This window comes from Agelaius tricolor, unplaced genomic scaffold (genome assembly GCF_023055355.1).
Source record: "Agelaius tricolor isolate 1412-34295 unplaced genomic scaffold, bAgeTri1.0.p SCAF_2, whole genome shotgun sequence".
NCBI classification, from domain to species: domain Eukaryota; kingdom Metazoa; phylum Chordata; class Aves; order Passeriformes; family Icteridae; genus Agelaius; species Agelaius tricolor.
The window spans coordinates 18,072,822-18,097,333 of record NW_027269262.1 but is presented as its reverse complement, the minus strand read 5'-3'; the positions used below and the strand labels follow the sequence as shown (position 1 = coordinate 18,097,333).

Below are 24,512 nucleotides of genomic sequence, written 5' to 3'. Positions count from 1 at the left end.
CTTCCAAAAAATGCCTGAAAGTTAAAGAACAGCAAATTTTAAAAGATAACACAATGCATTTCCTTCCCTCAGCATTAACTTTGCTGCTTTTCAAATTGATCTTTCAGAAAAAGGGATAATCTTAGTAGGGTATTTTTGGATAAGTATTCTGACCAATTGTATTCATATCATTATTATTGAATTATGCAGTGATAACTAAGAGGTACTCTGTGTAGTCTTTAGAGATGGTCTCTAGAGATCTGCTTGCATATTTGCAGCATTCAAGGCATTGTAACCACAGAACTCTTTTTCCCTCTTTCTGAGCCTTTTTATTTTACAAAATGTCCTACTTTAGGTAGGGCAATAATGAAAAAGGAGGAAGGAAACAGTTATGAATTCCAGTATTAAATAGGGTAAAACCCACATAATATTAATTTCTACTGCCCTAAGCACTCTGAAAACCCTGAATCATACTTAGCATCCATGGAGAAAAAAAAACAATTTTAAAGGTGCAGAAAAGCTTATGGAAATAATTTTAGTGTACAGGATACATCATGGATGTGAGAATAAACAATCTTGCATTGGATTGTGATTTGGTTTCGATAGTAGTACACTAAGAGAGAAAAGAAGAAAACCATCAGGCAAATGTGGACTGATGGTGAGGTGAGAGAATGTACAAAAAGGTTTTGCAAAAACAGCACTATGCTTTTTCTCCTAGTTGGTCAACTTCATACTCAGTTGAACTATGAAAGAATGCACAGAGTAGAATAAAGAAAAGTCAAAATGGATTGTCATTAAATACCCCAAGCATACTTTGGGAAAGGGAAAGTGAGAATATCACTTCAACACTCCATGAATTATGGAAATACTGGTAGCAGAGATCATTCTGCCTCTATCAAACCGATCTCCAAAGACAATATAAATTTTTTTCACATTTGCTTTTATTCCAAGTTGGAATTTTAAAGAGTAAGACACATCCTCCAGGAATTTTGAACTAGCTTATTTAACAGAATACTTTACTGAGGGCTAAAATATTGCAAGTCCCAAGACTGATGCCATGTTTGATGAGGTTTGTAACAGCATGGTCTAGAACATAATTCTTTCAAAACATCTACATAGTTAGAATTTGGACAGTGCACAACTGACATTTGATGCAGTGTCTGTGTAACAGCTGCATTGGCCCTGTGAGAGGTAGAAGATCAGACAATACTGAGACAATATTTTACTGAGGCAACTCACTTTTATTATACTTCAGTTCTCCCTTTTATTTTTGATGAAATTTTACTGTGGGAAAAATTTAGAACTACAATATGCAAAGGTATGTCTGGGAGGACAATTAAATTTTATTGACCTTAAACTGGAATTTTAAAATCCATTAACAGATGAATTGATCCATTTCTACAGTGGGGATAAAATAAAAAATCTATCCCAAAAGGTCTTAATAAAACTGTTAATACCATCTATCTTCCTCCGTTTCCCACCTCCCCCCGGATTTTTCTCACTCAACTCTAATCTACCTTACTGAAAGAAAAATCTCCCAACCCCCACCCTATTCCCACCATCCAGTTGCCTTTTTTTTCCTTCTGACAGAGTCTATTTCTGTTTCCTTGATCTGATCTACAATTCCCTCTCTGCATCACTTCTCTTCCCTCAGTTCCATGACAGAGTACACAGCAAAATTTATAGTACTAGGGCCAAGTCAAGGGATTTGCATAGAGATCATGTCCTGGTAACACTTCACACACTTCTGGCTGCTAGGTAAGATTAAATTTTACTGTTTCTTAAGAACAACAGGTGCAGGATAGCTACATATCCTTCTCAGTGACAGAAATGATAATGACCTGTAAACCTACGTACATAACAGATAATAGTTGTCACATGTTCATGTGAAACTTTTTTTGGTGCAAAATATAACTTTAATCAACTTAAAGATGAAATACAGTCCAGAAAAGTGGACTATAGCAAAGGGATCTCATTAAGTATTCCTTCTCAGAAGAGAAAAAATAATACTACTTCTGTCAGTTCTTTAATGCATTTGCATATTCAGCTATCAATTATAACAAGTGAATAATACACTCCAGGCCAGACTGTCCAAGAGAATAAAAATCTGCATACAGCATTGGCATCTTAGAACTGAAGCAAAACTGAATATGGAATAGGAACATAACTAACCTCTCTGGAGTTATTGTTTGATAACCGCTCTGGAAAGGTCTGGCTAAGAAGCCACAGAGGAGTTTATTGTTTTGTGAGCTGTTACAGCACATTAAGCTGTGACTTGGCACCTTCAGGGGCAGAAGTTTACTGGAGCTGGGTTAGTTCTTTCACACACACACACTCCCCACCTTTCCTCTTTTGCGAGAGACATTTTGTGAGATCAAGTGTGCTGTAGAATCTATTATAACCTATGCAGCCAGCACATCTTCTAATGACAGGTAACTTGTCACTACATGCTTCACTTTCCTTTCCTTGCTACAGACTGGCAGCTTCTGCACACTTTTCATTGTGCAGGTGCTTTCTTTTGGCAGACTTGTTCAGATAATAGAGCAATCCAATCAAAACATCACTGGGAACTCTTGACAGAACATTTGCTGCTTTAGAAACATTTGCACTCGCCATATGGCAAGGGCAGTTTAAGCTATGAAACTCTGATAATTTTGGGTTTTACTCAGGGAGGGCATCTGAGATTTATGACGGCCAGAATTCATTAAGTCTTGACAAAGCCATCCAAATATTTAAAGCAATTCTGTAGGCTAGTTCCAGAGCTGAATAAAGGAGAAGCATTTGGGTTTCACTGCCATTTATATAAGGACCTATCCATTTCAACAACCATTCTGTACCTTACAACCACCAAGCCATATTAAAGTGGCACAGCAGCTTTCTATGGCAATAGAGCAAAATATAACAGCTTGCAGTACTAGTAATCTTGTTTGCATTTTTTTATTGAGCATTTTCAGTAACATACTTACCAAAACATGAAAAATAATGATAACATGACTAGCATGATAATGAGATTGGTTTCTTCACATTTTAAAGTCACTGCATTTCTTAAATATACCAAACTCTAATTTGCTTTAAAAATAGAAAGGGATAATTTGTGTTTACTGGAGTTTTTATAATAGAATTCCATTCTGACTTGGAAAGTATAGATAATAATTACCTTACATCTTTTAATATCATTAAAAGATGACATCTCTCCATAAATAGTTGTAAAATATGCACTAGCATAAATTATCAAAAAAAAAAAATTAAATACCCTTGCAGATTATTGCTTGTTAGTTTAGTAATATAGCGGATTTCATAGCAATAGCATTTTTTACATGATCAGGTTTCAATAGTAAGAGCAACTTTTATTCCCATTTGCCCTTGAGTCAAGGGAGCTTTTGAAAAATACCTTTAGCCCTTTCCTATGGATACCAGGTTACTTACCAGCCAGCGTTCAACATTTTTTTACATCAGTGGAAGAGATGCCACTAACAGAAAGAAAACCATAACATACAGGCATATTGTTGGAGAAAAAAAAAAAAATAAATAAAGGAAAAAATGAAGCAGGTGTTCAATGGTGATGGAAGTAATGTAATGGTATGTTTTCAAGACAGTGTTTAGTCCCTTTCATGCTTTTCATTGTATGACTGTTTTTTGTTTTTTTAATACAAAGTTAATTGATTATATATTAATAATTCGCTTTTACTTTGTGGTTTTTGTGTTTTAAAATTGACATTATTCAGTACACTGGTTTGTAAATTAAATATTTCCTGTTGATGACTGTTTCACTTTCCTCAGCATTGGTTCCAATAATTAATGTGATGTCAGAGGATTAATTATCATGATGAAGTAGACCAGAGTTTCTCGTTAAAAAAAGAAAAAAATAATAATTTTGAAGTTTAATTTCTTTTAATTAGCACAAGAGCAAACCCATGATACACGTGCTTATGTTTACCAAGCAATCCAAAGACTGAAACTCATCTACTTGAGAGACTACTCCAAGAGATCATGGGTCCCAAAGACCATCTTTCTTTAGGAAGAAATTTTTTACAGAAAGGCTGGTTAGATCTCTTGCCTACCCAGGGAGGTAGAGGAGTCACTATCCCTGAAGGTGTTCAAGGAATGGCTGGATGTGGCATTTAGTGTCATGGTCTGGTGGAAAAGGTGGTGTTTGGTTATAGGTTGGATTTGATGAAGTCAAGGTCCTTTCCAGCCTAATTGATCCTGCAATTCTGCAATTCTCTATGGTTTGAATAATAACTGAATGACTTGTTTCTGCCTAATCTACCCTGTGAACGTGAAACACTTACAGAATTAGAGATACACAGAGAGACCTGTTCCAAAAGCTTCTATAAACTGAAAGGAAAAATTGATTGAACATATGAGGTCTTGAAACATGAAGTGGGAGTAATGCCTCTTTTATTTGATCTCTGAGTGAACACTAGGGCAATTTCTGGCAGACTTTAAAAAACTCCCCAAAAAAAACCCCAGCAGTCTGATGCACAGCATATCTACAGCCCAGAATATGAGCTAATTTAACAGGCCTTTAAAAGTCAGGAAGGATCTTTTCCCCATTGCCAAAGAAAAAGTCAAAATTACAGGGGACTAAATAAATCCACTTCATACAATTTGTTCTGGGCTCTCTATCCATAAGGATACTTCACCATTTTAGTATCCTTAAGTGCTAAAGTTGTGCTATGATATTCCAAGTAGGAATACCAATAATAACCAGTACCTGGTTACATCACTGAGAGATTTTGGACAATTGTAATTGTGAAGAACATGATCCTGAGACTCACAGTCCCCAAGTCCCCTGCTGGTATGTTGTTTAGTGGTTGGTATTCAGATATCAAGTCTAAACTAGGAATTAGAGAAGGGAAATACTATATTGATACAGACTAAAAATTGTATTTTCATGATCAGAGCTCCACAAAGCTGAGACAAAGGTTTACAAAATTGTATTAATCATCTTAGGCTATTTAGCTTTCTGTGAGCTAATCCTCTTAGCTCAGATGCCAGGTAGGGTAAGATAGTAAAAGGTGGGTTGTTCCTACTCAAACTAATCTTTGGGCCTGAATCTTTATATAGCCCAACTATTCTCCTTCCTCATAAATTAAAAAAAAAAGGCTTAGTCTTACAATCATTTTATGAATTACACAGAGTTTTTACTGCTAAACAATTACATCTGAGGGAGGAAAAGACCCCTACAAACTTAAACTAAACCATAACACTAAAATCCCCACATTCCAATCATGTATCTACTGGAGAATATTCCATAGATTTTATCTACAAAAACTATCATAAAACAGTACTCACGAGTTCTAAATTGTTATAAGTAACAAATATCTTTGTTTAGATATTCTGCAATGCAAACAGGATTCATAAGAGCTTTTTATATTTGCATGTGAAAAAATATTACGGTAATGTATAGAAGTGGAGTTTGAGGTATTGATTTCTTATATAATATCATTCAGTGTTTACTTTCAAATACACATTTTTCCAAATGTTTGGAGACCAATATTTCTTAAAATACTTCTAGGTTACCTATACACATCTAAATACTTCAGCACTTGGAGGTCAAGTTATTTATTCAAGATATATTTAGACATTAGAGTGTGAGAATAAAACCAGCAATTTTCAAAACACCTATTTTTTTTCAACCTGCTACTTGAAATAACAAAGGATACACTGCCTAGTTGAATAACATTTCTCTTTCCATGTTTTACAGAGAAGCTATCTTTCTTTGTACTTTAAATATTATTATCCCATTTTATTGCATATTGTGAAGAAATTGTTTGTCCAAAATGAGGTATTAACGGACTTTGACTTTGCAAAGTCAAATTTACAAATGCAGAAAATCCCAAACACACCCATTTCCACACAAAATCCTGTTCATACATTAATATAACTTTTCCATACTATTTATATAAGTATATATACTATTAATATAAGTATACGCATACTATTTTCCCAGAGGAGCTGAATTTTTCACAGCAACCTTCATATGAACCTTTAAGTATTACAATTATCATTCAATCAATATATGAGATCTGGGAAATATTTAGATAGCAAGAATAAAAATTAAAATTATTCACTTTCTCATGACTTTTAATTCTCTTATAAACATATCTGAATTTTCATGCTTTATAGATAATTAATCCTCAGCTGACTTAGAATCTACAACAAATCATCTTCCAATGATCAAATAACACAGAAACAAACAAGTTCTAAAATTAAAAAGTAACTTCCAAGTAACCAAGGTACCTATTACTCTCAGTTTAAGGAGGTAGATGATCTTATTTGTTCTTTTGGACTACCCTAGCTGCAAGTGAAGTAGAGGAATTAAATGCTTTGCGTAAGAGTACCCTTAATTCCTGGCAGTGCTTTGAATGATGTACACTAACAGAGTGCACTTTGAAGAAAGTGTGGCCATGCATAACACAGCAAAGATGAATGTCTACAGAAGAGATGAAGGTCTCGTGTTTTCCTCAGGGGAGGAATCATTTCGTTACAGTCACAGCTCCAGTTATATGACCAACATACATAATATGAGATCAGAATCTAATACATATTGGAAAGAAAGGATACACACAGCCAGCTTTAACCACTTGAAATAAGAGCACAAAAAAAAAAAAAAAAAGCTCCTTTATAACATTACACTGGTATCTTGCCTGTGTGAGATTTCTTCTCCAGATCATTCAGCCATTTCAAAGGCTATTCCATAGCTATTCATTTTAGAAAGGGTATAGGTATCCTGCTTTAAGATCCTGAATTTAGATTGCTAAACTCTGATGAGTGAACACATCCACAGCCTCTGATATCAAAATCAATTTTTCAAGCTTAAGGATGTTAATCTTTATTAACTTTGTTCACCTTCATTAGCTACGCTCAAATGGAAGAAAACATTCCCATGGCTTACCTTCCTCTCTCTCTTTCATCTTTCTCTTATGAAAGAGGGCATTCTTTTATTCAATCCTGCAAACAGCAGAATTTTATCTAAACAGGTAATTCTGTGCATTAGAGGAATTCACAGTCACCTTCATCATCCATTTTGAAATGCAGCTGGTTTTACAGAGCTCCAGTTGTTATGGCACTCTGGAGTCTAAGCACTAGTGAAATTAAATGGAAGTTAGGTTATTAAATTATTTGCAATCTCCATTCCTGAGTATTTACAAGGCAAATATATGGTACTCTAGGTTTAACCTCCATAATTCTGTCTAAACTTTAGGAAGCATTCCAGCACATCGATCAAGCCTTGTTTATGCTGCTCTTTACAGTTAAGCATTTGCTCTGCTAAGCAACATTTAAAGAAATTGAGGTACCTCTGATTCTATGTAAATACACAGGTCAGGTTTACTCTGACGCATCCAAACCCTGTTGGACATAGCATCATACCTGGATTGGAGTAGTCATTTATAGCAGAAACAATAAACATTCAGAGACTTCTTTTAAAAACAAGCCTTTATCTCATTCCTGAAAAGAGACATCACAGTGAAGTTGCAATACAAGAAGGAAGTATATCAAAGTCTCATTTAGATCCCCTACAACCACTTTGAAGTGTTTATGATTGAAAGTCACAGCAACCACAAGATATCCAAAACCTTCACTTCAGCCAAAAATCAAAGTCAGAGAAAGAAAAAAATATGAAGATAGGATAATAGCTGCAAAAATGGGATGACAGACTGAAAGAGAAACAAGTCATGGTTTTCTTATAAAAGCAATCTCTTCATTATATTTTTATCAGGTTTGTTATTTTTCACATTTTAGTATTAGACTAGAAACTCAGATATTTCCAGTTTATGACTGCAAGAACAAAAATTTTTAATACAAAAATTTTATTAAAATGCATATGCAGACCTAAAACTAGAATGGATTACCTGTGTGGAGTTTTTCAAAATACCATTGTGATCTTTATAACTGTGCAAGAAGAATCATACAGAAGAAAACTTCAAACCAGATATTTTCTTAGAGAAAGAAACATCAATATTTGAGATGTATATGATTGGGTTTGTTTACTTTGAATTAGAAGTGAAAGTCTGGAATTCAGCTGTTTATGGGAAACCTGTACACCTAAAGGAGGGAGTTTATTACAGTGCCAGAGCTGTGTTGTCTCAGCTGCTTTTCTATTGATTAGCCATGCTGTCACAGGATGTCAGTCGTCTCTTGAATTGTGATTGTGCTTTACATGTACTAATAGGTGAGCCATTAGAGGTTAATTAAAACAAAAAGCTGTTAATATACTTACTATGTCAGTAAGTACTTAAAAATCTGTAGGTGGCTGATAAGGCAAACAAAGTGTTATGAAATACTGTCAGCTTATATTTCCCTGATCAAATGGAATGTCAAGTTATATATTGTTTTAATAACTGTCACCATAACAATAAAATGAATGGGAACACTCCAAAGCAAAACTAGATGCAAGTCAATATCTAGCTCCTGTTCTAAGACCTTGGTCATACCTCCCATGCGTGAGTTAAAAACTATTTGTTTCCCCTCCCACTGTTGTCTGTTTGAACAATAAGATAATTGTAGTAGGACATACACATGCTCCACACTTAACACTTATGCTATCCTACATAACTTCTGGGAACTACCAAATAAAGACAACTGCAAAAACTTTCATGGAGTTGTAAGTATTTACGATATACTGGAAATCAGCTTTAGAAGAACTTTGTATTTAGCTTTATTCTGTATTGTACCTTTTTATCAAAGAAGCACTGAATAGGTTGCCTGAAATCCTTAAATTATGCATGAATAGAAGTTTGAAAAATCTTTGCTATCAAGAAAGTAAAATCACCCAGAAAACCCTTCTATATAGCTTATTGCAGTTTGAAATCACAGCATAAGAAAAACACTTTTTTCCTGTTAAAAAAAAATTAAATTAACAAACAGCTGAGGAGAGGAAGAACTAAAAGTTGGTTACTTTCTGCCTTCACAATAGCAAAGGGATGTTTCTTAGCCTTTTCTTCACCACCCAGGAGCAAATTCCTTGCCACAGTTTCCCTTTACTTACATCAATTCACAGCTATTAAAAAGTCCTGATTCTTGTCTTAGCCATCTTTTAATCATTGAAGCATAGAATTGTTAGATTTGGAAGAGAGCTTGAGTATCACCTAGTAATAACCCTGTACCAGGGACACCTTCCACTAGACCAGGTTGCATGAAATCCCATCCAACATGGTTTTGAACACCTCCAGGGATGAGGCATCCACAACTTCCCTGGGCAAGACAGTGCCTGCCCACCTTCATTGTTGAAGAGATAATCCCTATTTTTGAAGGGGTAACTACCAGGCACTGGAAACTCCATCAAACTGCTGTGGCTTCTCAAATATGGACAGCAGTTTAGCTACTTTCTCCACTAGTTTCCTCAGGACACACAGATTTGTCTTATCAGGTTCCATGGGTTTGTGCACTCTCTTGTTTCTTAGATGGTCTCAGACCTGATCTTCTCCTATAGCAGGTGGTTCTTCACTCTGTCAGTTCCTGCCTTTACCTTCTGTGTGTGTGGCTCAGACAGCACAGCTGAAGCACTTACAAGGAAAGACTGAGACAAAAAAGTTGTTGAGCACCTGTACCTTCTTCAAATCCCAGAAAATTAGATTTCCCTTTTCCCCTTATGAAGTGGGGCCATATTTTCCCTAGTCTTCATTTTTTTACAGACATAACCCATAGGAGCTTTACTTCATGCCATTGACACCTGTGGTCAGGTTTAATTCTGTCAGGGCATTAGGCTTCCTAACCTGATCCCTGGCTGTCCAGACAATCTCTTTATATTCCTCCCAGACTCCCTGTCCCTGCTTCCATGCTCTCCAGGCTTGCTTTGTGTTTCTTTTAGTCCAGGACACCTTTTTTCCCTCCATTGACCTCCTGGTCATTTTGTCTGTCTTCCTCTTTGTTGGGATGTATAACTCCTGAACTTGGTGGAGGTGATCCTTGAATATCAACCAACTTGCTTGGGCTCCTCTTCTCTCCAGGGCTTTATTCCATGCTACTCTACCAAGCAGACTCCTAGAGAGCCCAAAGTTTGTTCTTCTAAAGTCCAGGTTACACAGAGTTTAGTGAGCACCCTCCTCACAGCCTTCAGTACCTTGAAATCAGCAATTTGATGGTTACAGCAGCTGTAACCAGATGCACATACCCCACAGTACCTCTTGGTAAGAACAGGGTTCAGCAAAGCACTTCTCCTTGTTGGCTCCTCTATCACATGGAGAAGGATGCTATTGTTAATGAATTCCATGAACCTCCAACAGACACAGAATCACAGAATGATGAGGTTGGAAGAGACCTCTAAGATCATCGAGTCCAACCTATGCCGTAACACCTCAATTAGACTATAGCACCAAGTGCCATGTCCAGTCTTTTTTTAAACACATCCAGAGATGGCAATTCCACCACCTCCCTGGGAAGAGCTTTCCAGTACTTTATTATTCTTTCTGTGAAAATTTTTTTCCTAATATCTAACCTATACCTTCCCTGATGTAGCTTGAGACTTCATCCTCTGGTTCTGTCCGTTGCTGCCTGGTGGAAGAGACTGATCCCCACCTGTCTACAACCTCCCTTCAGGAAGTTGTAGAGAGCAATAAGGTCACCTCTAAGCCTCCTCTTCTCCAGGCTAAACAACCCCAGTTCCTTCAAACGTTCTTCATAGGGCTCGTGTTCCAAGCCCCTCACCAGCCTCGTTGCCCTCCTCTGGATACGCTCAAGTGTCTCAATGTCCTCCCCAAACTGAGGGGCCCAGAACTGGACACAGCACTCAAGATGTGGTCTCACCAGCACCGAGTGCAGGGGCAGAATGACCTCCCTGCTCCTGCTGACCCCACTATTCCTAATGCAGGCCAGGATGCCACTGGCCTTCTTGGCCACCAGGGCACACTGCTGGCTCACATTCAACTGGCAGTCCACCAGCTCCCCCAGGTCCCTTTCCGCCTGAACACTATCCAACCATGCTCTGGCTGACATGCCTGGTCCTGTTTGCCCACTCTGCTCCTCGTGCTCCTCAGGGCTGCTCTCTGTGGGCATTGGGGGTGACACCATTCTTCCTGGCCACACACACACACCTCATCAGCTGCTCACAAGAGCTGCCACTTCCTTGCAGGTCTCAGCACTGCCTGGGTTTTCTGTAGGTCAGGACCACTCCTTTCCTCCATACACTATGATACCCTGCTCCGCTACAGAATGTGCCTGCTGTTCAATCTGCAATTAATGTTTTATTAATAACAATGTGGTCTACCACCATAAAGCCCAGCATGATGAATATTAATAGTTGGAAAGATGATAAAAATTTCAGAGCTAAGCACATGTGATTCATTAATATGAGGGGATCATCATAAAGGTCTACTAGACTAAAATGTAGAGTTAAAAGGCCTTTTTTTTAAAAAAAAAATGTCTTTGTAGTGATCAAAACATCACTTGGTGTACTGATATTCATACTAATTGACAGCAGCACAACCAGTGTTCCATTAGACCTACTGCTTTCTCCCTCCTCACTCCAGCTTGACTCTTTGCTGGGTAGATCTCCCACATCTAGGCTCTCAGCTTTATATTGATATTTAGTTGAACATACAAAATACTTCCCCTCACTGTGTTCCCCAACCCTTATTCCCCTCTTCCCAACAGACTACACTGGTTTTTCTGCCTATAAATTAGATAGAAGCATTAGATATAAGCAGGCTTCTAAAATTGTGTTGGCTTCAGCTAGATTCAGAACACAGTATGAATCATCTAAATCTAACCTTAACTCCTTTGGGTGAAGTAACTATGCAAGAAAACAGAACTTTTAAGGCGTCTTTCCCTTCAGAAAAAAACCAATCTGAGTATCTGCATCACATTCTACCTGCCCCATTAGAGTAGATGGTGGCTTTGTTTTTCACACAGAAGATAAGTAAGCATGTTAAGTTTAATTGCATTAGAAAGCATGAAGCATGAAATACTCCTAAAAAAACAGTTTTAAAAGCTAGTTGTGAGAAGTTCTGAATTGGACTGCAATTAGAAATAATGTATGTAGTCGGAAAAAACATGCCTTTGTAGAATTACCTCTTAGAATTACCTTTCTTTGTACTAAACCTGAGGATTTTTAGGACAATACCTTGGATTTTAGACATTTCAACTCTTGTAACATGTGCTGCTTCTGTAATTTTCCCCTAAAAATTGATTAGTGTTGTTAAGTATTTACTGTTTTCATTGAAAAGAAGCATTAAGCCTTTATAAGTAACAAGTTGAAGAAGAGTAAATCTCAGCAATTTAAGACATAATAAAGTAGGAAATAGAAGGAATATTATGAGCAAATCAAACATGACTGCAGGCTACTTTTATGCTCCATTGTCTTACGTATACTTCTCTTTGTGTCTGAGATAAAGCATGTTCCATTAGTTTGGTATGGTCAAGGAAGAGATCCAACAGAACTTGTACATTTATGAAATTGCAGAGTGGGACACAATTACCATTATGTATTCTGATACAGACATGCTAGAGCTCTTAGCATCCCTGTGTGAAGTCTTTTCTTCTTATTCTAGCATAGAGAAACAGAGAAAGATAGCTATTTTTAATGCATGCATTTACTATTTTCCCCTAATTTTGAAATAGTGCTTATGCTACATTTTTTTTCAGTAAATTTGATGCTAAAATTTACCCTGCCGCATTCAAATGTCCAAGTGCATATTCATATTAGTCAAAAATGCAAAGCTACCCAGGCTCCATGATCTCCATAATGTACATGCTTGCCTTTTCTGTTTGCAAGTCTAAAGAGGTCTGCAAGCAACTAGCTTTTATTAATAAATATCTATAACACTATCTCAGTGCATGAACATCAAACAAAAGAAACCTGACTTAAAAAGAATTTTTCCCCCAATAAGTAATGTGCTCTTCTAGTAAACAAAAGAAGTATAAAGAATCATGGAATCCTTAGGGTTGGAAAAGGCCTCTAAGATCCTCAAGTTAAACCATCAAGCTAGCACTTCCATTTTCACCACTAAATCATGTCCCCAGGTGTCATATCCACATGTTATTTGAATGCTTCCAGGGACAGTGATTCCACCACGTCTCTGAGCAGTTAGCATTAAGGTTTGACAACAATCTCAGGGAAAAAAAATTCCTAATACTTAATATAAATCTCTCCTGGCATAACTTAAAGCCATTTCCTCTGGTCCTGTCACTTGCTTCACTGGAGAAAAGACTGACCCCTATGTCTCTACAACCTCCTTTCAGGTAATTCAAGAGAGCAAAAAGGTCTCCCCAAGCCTCCTCTTGTCCAGGCTACACAGTCCCAGCTCACTCAGCCACCCCTCATAGGACTTGTGCTCCAGACCCTTCAGCTTTGTTGCTCTTCTCTGGACAGACTCCAGCACCTCAATGTCTTCCTTGAAACGAGGTACCCAAAACGGAATTCAAGGTGCAGCTTCAGCAGTGCTGAGTGCAGAGGGGCAATCACTGCCCTCATTCTGCTAGCCACAATATTGCTGATACAGGCCAGGATGTCTTTGGCCTTCTTGGCACAGCTGGATCACATTCAGCACCCCTATGTCCTCTTTCAGTGGGCAGTTTTCCAACCACTCTGCCCCCATCCCGCAGAGCTGCCTGGGGTTGTTGTGAGCCAAGGGCAGGACCCACTCCTTCCAAATATTTCATGTTCAAGGGTTGGTAGAATAAGACTTATCTACTCTCCAAAGTAAGTAATGGAATATTTTACATAGAAAAAAAATACTGCCCCCTTTGAGGTCAAGACAGATTATAGAATTAAGTTTCAAAATTATAACATTATTTTGATTTTTGTTGAAATTTTTTGTTCAGCAATCCTCCCAAAATCTCCATCATATATTTCCTATAGAAAGACAATTTATTTGGATACAGAAGTATGAAGATTTCACCTTCTTTAATATTTCATCAATATCAGAGAAATGAAAAAACTATGCAACTAGGTTAATTTCTTTAACTGAAGTAGTAGTCATATTACAATATGCTTAAATGAATGGCTTTTTAAACTGCATAAATATTACAGCTCATAAAAATATCCAGATTAGAAATGTCTATAAATATTACATTTATTGTTGCATCCTATCATTTTTTTCCTTTTATATCTGATAGCAATACCAGAAACTTGGAGTTTGAAAAGTTGGCAGCTGTATTGTGATATTGAATTAGCCAGGTGAGATCAAATTATGTTACCAGTTTAAAGTGCTGAAGCATTCCCTAAAGCAGCTTTCATTTAAGATATTAAATGTCATCAGTTTCATACTTCATTGACTCTATAATTCAACAGAGAATAACTTCTTTCATTGCACCAGGTTTCCAGTATCATTTGTGTCTTGATGAGGTCTTGTTTACCTCAAAAATTAAAGTTAAGTAATGATCCTATTTAATGAAGTACTAAACATAGTAATAAAAATAAAAATATTTGCTTCTTATGTCTCAAAAGCAGTAAATTTCAATACTTAAACTTTGTTCACTAAGAACTCTTTAATTAGCCAATTAAGAAAGCCATTTATTCAGCCCAGTCATTTTTGATTACTCAAAAATGGAAATTATTAATATTACAGTAGTTAAAACGCAAAGATAAGGCTGACACTGGGGAACTTTTTCCTTAAAATGAGATTAAATTATGTTCTATCATCATAGCTTACTTAAGTGTTTACAGGTAGCTGAGAGTTTGATTATTTAAATCAGAATTTCTAATGTAGATAAACACTCAATATTGACTACAAAATCCTAGTGCAGTCAAAATCTTTGAATCTCAGACTTACAAACATTCCTCCAGTATCCAAGCACTCAAAAACTATACCAATTAAATCTGGGTGTATAACTCTTTAGAACCCCCTATCATAACTTCCAACCACAACTGACTATGCTGAGGACTACAATAATTATTGAAGTGACATATTATAAGGACATATTTTCTATTTCCATGAATTTTAAGAACGGGGTAGAGATAGTATCCATTTATGTGTCTTCCATCAGCTTTTCACAGGATAATTATAACTGAAAAATATAATTTAAAAATCCTGAACCTGTCACAGGTATATGCTTCTCCAAGAGACTCCTGGAATATGAGTTTGCATGGCTGACAAATGTATGGCTTGCATTAAATAATCTACAAAAAATTTTAGGAGTTCCAGGAAAGAAAAATGGCTAACTGAAGAAGTACTAACTTGTTTTTATATGCAGAACTGTAACTTCCTGCAAGTCCTGCTCGAAACTGAACTCTCAGTATGCTAGGTGTCCTGAGTTCCCTCCTCATGACATCTGTGTGAGAAATGAAAGCATTAGTTAAGCTGGGCCAAAACTAGAAGTTCTCATATGCAGAACATCCATGGATCTCCTAAAAAAGAGGTTATCTCTCCCATGTCCCTTTCAAAGGAGTTACAAACACTGGGGACATTTATGCAACCCATTCTTAAGTAAAGGCATAGCCAAACAAGAAATTTATTTTTCTGACTAGTCTCCCATGCTATCCTCATGGAAAGAGGAGGACAATTGAAAACAAAAGAAACAGAGATACATGAACTATATTAAATTTGGCTCTAAATTACAACGTTTAAGTGCTCTGCTTTTACCACTTTATGACTTATTATTTTTCAAATCCTGCTGCTTTAACTGAAAAAATAAGAACCTTTCCCTCCGATTCTTCTTTCTAGAGGGAAGAACAAAGAGTCTTTCAGGTAGAGAAGCTTCTCTTCTTAGTGACAGAGCTCTGGTGAGTAGGTGGAGGAATCCAAGAAAGATCTGTCTGTCTGGATCTCTCTTCCCTGGGACAGGCCTCACGGGAGATTAGGATGTATGATATGGAAGATTACCTATCCTCACTCCTCTGGTTGAACACTGACTTCGCCTCAGGGAGAAGGGACTAGAGGGATGTCAGTAGGTCATGTAAGGATGTCATGAGGTTGTGCAAGGGGAAAATTAAGAGAGTCAAATGGTTGCACCAGTAGTGTATCAATGGTAAAAGAACAAGAACTTCTGGTAGAAGTTCAAGTTCTGGTAGAACAAGAATTTCTGTATCCTCTGAGCATAAGGGCTGGTAAATATAGAATAATTGACTGCATTCTTCTATTTCCTCCTGCACTATGTATGACCATCTTGTATGACCACCTTTTTGCACATTGTCACAGGATGGCAGAATAAAGCCATGATTGCCACAGAACTTCAAAAAAGTGAGTAAATACTGAAAAAGGACAAAGTACTCTTAATAATTCAAAACAGATTAGAAGAGCTGCTATATCTGATGATTCAGGCTTCATTCACCATGTCCTATCTAATTGCAATTACAAGCCTTTTTGTCCTTAGTTGAGCATTACTGAAGGCAGTAATCAGCAAATGAACCCCAAGTTCAATTCAGAGATGCAGCTCTACTGTTTTTATGCATTTTGAATACGATTATATCAGACTTCACCAGGACAAAAGAAAGATGATTGTCAGGAAAAAGAAATATGGTCCACTTAGGAAAAAAAAATAACATAGGATTTGTACTTGAAGATATAGTCTACTCTTCAAATCTCATATTCATATACTTCATGAAAAAGTAAATAAATTTAGATGAATGACTGGTAAATTAGCTTTTTTCTTTTTAATTTTATAATCAATTATCTTTTATGAGCATAATATTCCTCTTGTGACTTGGAGGTTCAAGTACATAGCCCAGTATTTCACTGCATACCAAAAAGCCTTCAGTGTTACTAGAAGTCAATTAAGTTTGCCCCTCAAGTCCTTTTAAGCCAGACCACACTTTGAAAAGTGTTTGAAGATATAAATTCAGGACCCTTATATTATCAATGTCTTGTTTTTTTCAAAAAAACTTTAAAAACATTCAGGTTCATCTAAAGTAAGAGGAATGCAAATAAAAGCTTTTTCTAAACATGAAACCAGAACCAATTTAAACATTATAGACAAATAAGAGCCTAAGTATAGCATGCTCACACTAACATGCTATAAAAATCCTCCCTACCTTCCCTATACTCTCTGTATAATCAGAATTAGTATTATGTGCTTTAAACTTCCATTATGCTACAGATGATACTTATTTAGGAAACTAGAGAAGGCAATGAACCAATCATTAGGCCATTTTTAGACACCTTCAAGGTATTCTCAGAGGGTTTTTGCAAAGGAGCTCTTTTCTCAGATCTCCTGGATGGTGGTGGCATTAACAGTGGTGTTATTTCTAGAGCTGAGCTTTCTCTTTAATTCCTCTACCAAGGGCTCCTAAGTCCTTCATGCTAAACCAATTTTTCATTCCTCCTGCAACAGTCTGGTTGCCTCTTAATTAAAGACAGAGTGCTTTAGGTACAAAAAAAGGTTTTCTAGTACTGGCAATTTCCCTCCTTGATTAAAATAGCAAATCCTTACTTTAAAGAAGGGTAAAACCCTGTTCCTTTTGATAGTTGCTTGTACTGATTAGGAGAGAGTGCATGTAGAACTGGAAAGTATACTCTCCTTCAACTGAAGCATTAAAAACTGTACAAGCAACTTTAGAAATTATTACTAGATCATTACCAGTAAAAACTAGGCAGTGTGCAATTGAATTTGGGATTACTGATCCTCAGCTTCTGTTTTACATGAAGAATATCACTACACCATTTTCTTCTAGTAAACAACATGGACCATTAATTTTGCCATGGGGAGTAAATTTCAAGTAGACAGTTGAACTAAAACCCAGTAAATTTATTTGTTACGGTAGTGTTATGTATAATAGTGTTTATACATTGGCTTTATTTCAAGATAACAGTGGCATGCATCAAAAGCTTTATTACTACCACTTACATGCTTCCATTCTTAAAATTCCTTGTTCAGCCTGAGCAAGTTTTTGAAACATATTTGAAAATATTATCTGCTGAGAAGTAATTTCTTAAAGTTTTGATGTTCGATCAAAAGGATAATAAAAATAATGCATGATTGAAAACCAGCTCACAATCTTTTTCAAAAAACACCTAGGATTTTTAGCAGAAAATGTTACCTGCTGATGCAAAACCCTACTTAGTCCTAAAATAGAGCTTTTGAAATTGCTAATAAATAGTAGGTGCTAATTCCTGCTTCAAACCAACAGAACAAGAGGCTGTCTCATGGAAGTATCATAAAAAAATCAACTTATATCAGTGATCTTATCTTTGATAGTGCTTAATATGAAGAATTTTATTTCATAACACTCAATTATTTTAACTAGCTTTTATCATACAAAAAGACCTTTACAAGATAGCACAAAATATACAGCTACAACACTGCATATTCAAGGAATTAATTAATGTTTTAGGAAAAATTAATCAGTGAGATGAAAATTTCATACTCGACATTACATCTCATTCTATGGTATCTAGTACTTTATCACAAAATGAGCTTCAGTTGAAAAGTCATTTGTTGAAAAAGGATGTTATAAAGCCTCTTGATCTCAAATATGTCACTAATAGATTATAAAAAGGCTAAAAACAAACTTATACTTTCCTACTTTTCAGGCCATGTTGCAAGTCAGATACACAATAAATAACTTTGTAAGTATAGAGCAAGGGAGCAGCTTTTGTCTAAGAAGGGTTACTGTCACCACTGGTTTTATTTGTAGAGACCAGAGCTTCTTACTAAGTGCTTAGTAAAGGATCTCAGACACATAGCTCAGGTTTCTGCATAGGTATCCTTGGCATTTCTTACCTAGCCAGTGCTAACAAGCCATAATTTCTCACCTGCAATTGTTACTTCTTTGCATTTTTAACATTTTCAAGGAAACACCTGCTTAACAAAGTGTGCTATTATTATAGTTTTTCTTTTCCAAAATTGCTTTTAATGCCTGGATAGTTAGAAAACAAACTCTTCACCATCCATCAAATCACTCATGAGTAATAAGGAATTTGTATTTGTCAGTTTAGAAAAAATGATATAATTTGCATTTGAATTTTTGTGTGCAGTTTAATTATTTGTAATAGTAAAAGGAGAGAGACTTCCAATTCTCTGAAGATCTTGGTTTAAATGCCTACCCTGCCAGTCACTGATTGCTTTGTATGAATATGTATACTTTACTCTTGCATTTCAATCATCCAGTTCACAATGAACATGATTCTTCTTTCCTCCTAAACTTTTCCTCCTTAATTACAAGTCTTTTCACAGTGTGACTATTCTGATCACACACTTCTGAAATTTCACAAACTGATTTTTACCCATATAGGCATATTTAGAGTACAACTTAAAGCCTAGGAGAGGCAGAAGATGGGAAGGGAAGGGAGGAGAGCAAAGGGGAGGAGAACACAAAATAAACCCTACCGAAACAAAACAAAGAAAACCTTTCCCCACATGTAAATTATTCTGATAACCTTAACCACAGTCAAAGAATGAGATGAAAAAGTTGCCAATTAGATTGCAGGGACATGATTTGAGTGTTATATACAGAATAAGAAGGCAGGTATACATATCCTGGATATAAGAAAAAAGCAATAGCAAATAAAAAACTGGAAAGTTTGAAGTGGACAAATGATTACGCTTCATACACGCCCCTATATAAAATATCCAGTTGTCAGACATGATTGCATTCAAGCACTTGCATAATTCAAGAAAGGGATTTAGGGAGGGAGAGGGAAGACTGAGACACTTTCAGAGAAATAGGAATATAAATAAGATTATTTTGTTCCTTTGCTGGTCCAGGTAAATAAATTGTGCAATATTAATTCCCTCTTTTTTGGCTGAGCAATTAGTCCCAAGAGAGTAGGAATTTCAGTAAAACAACCAAAAATTATCTGCAATATTGTACTATTTCATTTCACAAATCTCATATATAAAGTGAAGCTTTTGACATTTTTTGAGAGGGAACCTTCTCTCTCTGTCTCTCCAACTACCTGAAAGGAGGTTGTGGCTTGGTAGGTGTTGGCCTCTTCTCCCAAGTTGCAAGAAACAGGACAAGAGTAAACCGCCTCAATTTATGCCAGGGAAGGTTTAGATTAGATATTACAAAAAAATGTCTTCATAGAAAGTGTTGTTCACAATGGGAACAGGCTGTCCCCAGAAGTGGTTGAGTCACCATTCCTGGAGGCATTTTAAAGGCACATAGACGTGGCACTTAGGGACACAGTTCAATAGTGGACTTAGTTTTGGGTTAACAGTTGAAGTTGATGCTCTTAGAGATGTTGACCAAAAAAAAAAAAAAAAAACCCAACAAAACAGTTCCATAAACAGAATAACTTTCTGAAAACTATGATTTCTCAATGCTTTGCAACAGTATGCAAGACTGGCAACTGAAAGATCCACACTAGTAGTTCTCTACAGCATCCTTCAGAACTGCAGATGTTAGTGCTTACAAAGACCACAAGATTGAGAAATATTTTTCTTGTCACAGTTCATTGTCTACAGTACAAGTTACTAGTAAGGCCATTCAGGAAAGAGCCTACCAATGCTTCCTTACTAAATGGAAAGTCACTTTTAACTGCCTTAGTGTTCCAGTTTGCAGACCAGGAATAAAGGGAAAATCTAAGAATATTTTAAAAATTCTTTCAGGGAGAGATATGGATCCCTTTCACTAACACTATTAAGCCTGTATTTCAGTCCATATACTCTTCCTATGCTCACATTCTAGAAAGGACTATTTCTTACGGTACAAAATTACTAATGGATTTTACTTTTTGGCCACCTGCAAAATCATAATGGAATGACAGGAAATACTGTCTCTAAAGCAAAGCCAGTACACCTGTCTTTGAAGCAAGGTGTGTGCAAGTATGTTGTAATTTCCACACAGAAAAGCATCTTTTAGAGGCCATCTAAAAAGCATTGAGATCTCTGTTATTAATCACAAACCTAACTATTAAAGCTCACAATTATATCTCAATATTTATGATACATGTTTTGCTTAAATGTAAATAAGTTGCACATCTCTTGGGAGGAAAGTTGCTGAAGTTAGAAGCAATAAAATGCTTATAGGCTGTCTTTTTCATAGAATTATGCATTTACCAAGGTGTTTAATCATATTTTATTTTAAAAAATTAATGAGATTGATTTTTACTGGAATATCTTTGTATTCTGAAAGAAAACCAAGTGCTCTTCCTTCATAGCAATGAAGGAGTGATGAGGAGTCAATGAAAGGAGTGAAATTAATTCTGTTACAATGAGATGATAATTAGGTTTTGTTTACTTAATATGATACTTAAGCTGGAGAATAAGTTAATTAGACTGGTTTACAAATAGCGGCACATCCCACACACTGCCTGGAATATAAATGGTACTCTTGCAAATAAGGATGTATGAGTGGCAATATAAAATCAAGAATTGGTGGTAGTGTTCTCCAAGAAATAAAAAAGCAGGGAATGTAAGTCTAATGCCTTCCCAGCTAATCAAAACCCCAACAACTCCACTTTCTAACTAAATAAAAAAAAATACTGGGATAAAATCATTAGGATAAAAATTAAAATTTATGATCCATTTTTTGGACTTAGCTGCAAGTAAGTTAGATTTAGAGGGAAAATATTTTTGAGAACTAAGAGAGTGTCTGGAATCCAGTGTCCTAGCATTCACATACTTTAATATATGAGCATAGATCCTCCGTAATCATGATGATCACTCATGAATATCTTCATTTCAGGACTAAAAATACTGGTATGTACCCCAAGTCTCCTAGAAAGTAAACATCCTTTTGAAAGCCTCATTTCACAGTAAGTAGGTATTAAAGACAGTATTTTGTTCATTATTCATGCAGTAGTTAATGGGTTGAAGTGGCCAAACTGAATCAAGTTTTGTAAAAGTAGGGGAAGACAAGAGGACATAAGAGAATCTCAGCTTCTGTGAATTTTACAAACAAAAGGAATTATGAGAAAGTCAGCAGAAATATTTGCACATAAGACATGACTCGGTATATTTCAGTGACAGAATTGGACTCTTTGTTACATAAAGACAACAGATTATGTAACTTGTTAAATATGAGCTCTTAGATCCCTAGAAAGTGTAACATTTGCTTCTTATTGCAAGTGTATCGAATGTTCAATGGTCTACAGATCTTATGAAGATTTGTGTGTTTCTGGTATACAGCTCCATGGTACAGTCCAAACCACTACTGGATTAAAAGAGCAAATGCAGCAATATCTATGTCAATTGAAAAGCAGCTTTAACCTCAGTCTGGTCAACACAATCAGATTTCTTGAAAAGCAGGAGGTAAATTAGATCACCTGAACTATATAGCCTTTGACAAATATGGTCTTCTGCTTTAGAAACTCACTTGTCTTCTGCACATTCCAGCTGAATTCATCAAATCAATAGGATGGACAATATTACTGGCAGAGAACTGTTTCAGGACAAGAAAGATGTTGGCCTGGTGTTAAAAACCACAGAAATCCTTAAAACATGTCACAGAAACATTTAATAGTGTGTGAACAAAAGAGTTGGGTGAACCAAAAGAATGACTCCCATATATGAATGTTCATCCTAACTTCATGATCAAGGAGAAAATAAAATGATAATTGGGAAAAAGCAAACACAAAGCTAAATAAAAAAACAACAACCTTACCTTCTTCAGTGGGGATCATCCAAGGGTAATTTCTCTGCTCTGATAGCAAGGGATAGCCTTTCTAATGCCTGAATCCCAAGATGAAAAGCATGAGCAAGACTGAAGTATTCTGACTGCTACCTTCTTACAGGTAGGGAATACAGGAGATGGAGAGGAACAGCCAGAGAAGGTTACAAGCAGCTACAGAGGGAGAGACAAAAAGGTACAGGATTCTATACCCTTGACACAAATGTGAGAGGAAGATAATTGAAAGCTTTTCTATTATTTAAGGCTAAAGGACTGACATACCTATTCCTCATTTACCAAAAAATTACAGGGTTTAAAGACACGCTGCATTATCATTCAAGTCTATTTCCTTAGATTAATTTTTTTATCTACATAATTTCTGTGACCTGCTTATCTACTTCTCCTCCACAGCTGGAAGCTACATCCAGGCAATTTATTTCAGCGCTTACCTACTTACGCATATTGAAAAAAAAAATTAAAATATCTAACCCTAATCTTTCTTATAATTTCATAAATTAATTATCTCTTATCTTTTCATGGACATGGAAAAGAATTATTCCAGTTTTCTTTGCAACAGTGTTTTACATGTTTAAGAGTATCATCTTAACAGAATAACATTATTGAATCATATTTTTGTTGTAAGCCATGTTTAGTTGACCTATGTTCACCCTTATTATCCCCTCTGAGCTTTCTCCAATTGTGCAAAGCTCAGAACTGGACAGAAGCCAAGGTCCTCCCAGTATTCTGTACAGCAGGATTATTTCAAAAGGCCTTACTGAATGTAGATTCACTTTTACCAGAATACAGTACTAACTTTTTTTCCCCAGAACAGCAGGATATCCCTGGGTTATGGCTCAGCTAGAGGTCCATTATTGAGACCATTTTAGAATAGCTGTCACCTGAACATTTACTTGACTTCCTATACTCATGCAATTTTTAAATTCCTGCTTTAATGTATTTCCTTGTAAGTTTTGCATCTTATTTTTTTCCCACTAACTTCAATTTCAACATTTTTAATTATCAAGTGTGTAGTCTTTCTCAGTTCAGTGACATCACATTTTATTCTGCATCCAGTCACCCCAACCACTAGCAAAGCTCTAAAGAAATAAAAGCATCAGAGAATTGTAATTTGCATCAGTTCTCAAACCTCATTTCTGGGTAAGATCAATGACACCTATAAGTTATCAAAATATCTCTTTTTTTTATCCTTTGGTAATATTAAGATCTTATGAATTATTAATTTCATCTTTCAGCTGCTAACATCTGGTATTTGAGTTTTTGTGGGGTTTTTTGGAGTTTTAGTTGGTTGGTTTGGGGACTTTTGTGGGTTTTTTTTGCTAAGAGAGTGTTCATGATTTAATTACAACATACTCTTCAATGGATCCAGTCTCAGAAGCAGTGCAAGCATTCAGTTTTCATTTTGCCATTTCACTTTTTGACAAATTAACACAATTCTCTAAAGAAAAAATATTATATGGATTACCTGTCCAAGGACAAACATGTATCCTTGGGGAATAATTAGGTATCCAGAGATTAAATAACTTCTATGAAATGTTTGAGGTTTTTTTAACAATAGTGCTTTAGAGTTCCATAATTGAGGAACACCAGCACTAAAATTAGAGCTTTCCCCTCAGATTCAAATCTCAAGGTACTGTCTTTACTGCATTTGATCATTATAGAGCCATGACTCGTTAAGGTAAGAGGGATATGTATCTGCTTACTTACTTGTGATATAAATAAAGATCATCCTATTCCAAATTTAGGGGCAAAGATATTGAACCTGAAACCATGCAGAAATTCTGTATCTTCAACATATTCAGTGCTTAATAAGGATATAACATGTAGTTGTATCAAAGTAATGCTTCTAAGTAATGTGTTACCTTAGTGGGACCAAGAATTGTCCAAAATAAAGCTGAACTAATCAAAAGACAAAAGGTTAGAAAAGTAGATTCTAAAGTAAAACTTAAACTGTTTCTAAATTTGGAAAAAAAAGATTATTTTCCCCTGATCTGATTAGCATGAGTAATATTTCTAGATTTATCCATTTTGCCCTATCTAGCTGTAAAATACATTATTATTTACTCCTTTTATTTATTTA

The 24,512-nt window shown here is 35.9% G+C and overlaps 1 protein-coding gene and 1 pseudogene across 1 annotated transcript in view; both read right to left on the bottom strand.

Annotated features, from left to right (window-relative positions):
- CDH12 (cadherin 12) overlaps positions 1-24,512 on the bottom strand; it is a 638,327-nt gene that overhangs the window by 589,495 nt on the left and 24,320 nt on the right. The gene's annotated exons all lie outside the window — the stretch shown is intronic.
- Positions 10,288-10,995, bottom strand: LOC139601239 (uncharacterized; annotated as a pseudogene).